General features: G+C 54.8%; 1 protein-coding gene across 1 annotated transcript in view; it reads left to right on the top strand.

Annotated features, from left to right (window-relative positions):
* The window catches only part of Dlgap2 (discs, large (Drosophila) homolog-associated protein 2), a 463,794-nt gene that overhangs the window by 364,021 nt on the left and 99,490 nt on the right, over positions 1-283 (top strand). The gene's annotated exons all lie outside the window — the stretch shown is intronic.

Genomic DNA, 283 nt, shown 5'->3' with positions numbered 1-283 from the left:
GCTCCTTGGTGTGTGCAGTGTGTGTGCTCGCTCCTTGGTGTGTGCAGTGTGTGTGCTCGTTCCTTGGTGTGTGCAGTGTGTGTTTGCTCCTTGGTGTGTGCAGTGTGTGTGCTCGCTCCTTGGTGTGTGCAGTGTGTGTGTTTGTTCCTTGGTGTGTGCAGTGTGTGTTTGCTCCTTGGTGTGTGCAGTGTGTGCTCGCTCCTTGATGTGTGCAGTGTGTGTGCTCGCTCCTTGGTGTGTGCAGTGTGTGTGTTTGCTCCTTGGTGTGTGCAGTGTGTGTGCT

Source organism: Dipodomys ordii, unplaced genomic scaffold, assembly GCF_000151885.1.
Source record: "Dipodomys ordii isolate 6190 unplaced genomic scaffold, Dord_2.0 Scaffold74, whole genome shotgun sequence".
Lineage (NCBI taxonomy): Eukaryota > Metazoa > Chordata > Mammalia > Rodentia > Heteromyidae > Dipodomys > Dipodomys ordii.
Note: the sequence above shows the minus strand (reverse complement) of the source record. Positions and strands in the feature narration are given on the sequence as shown.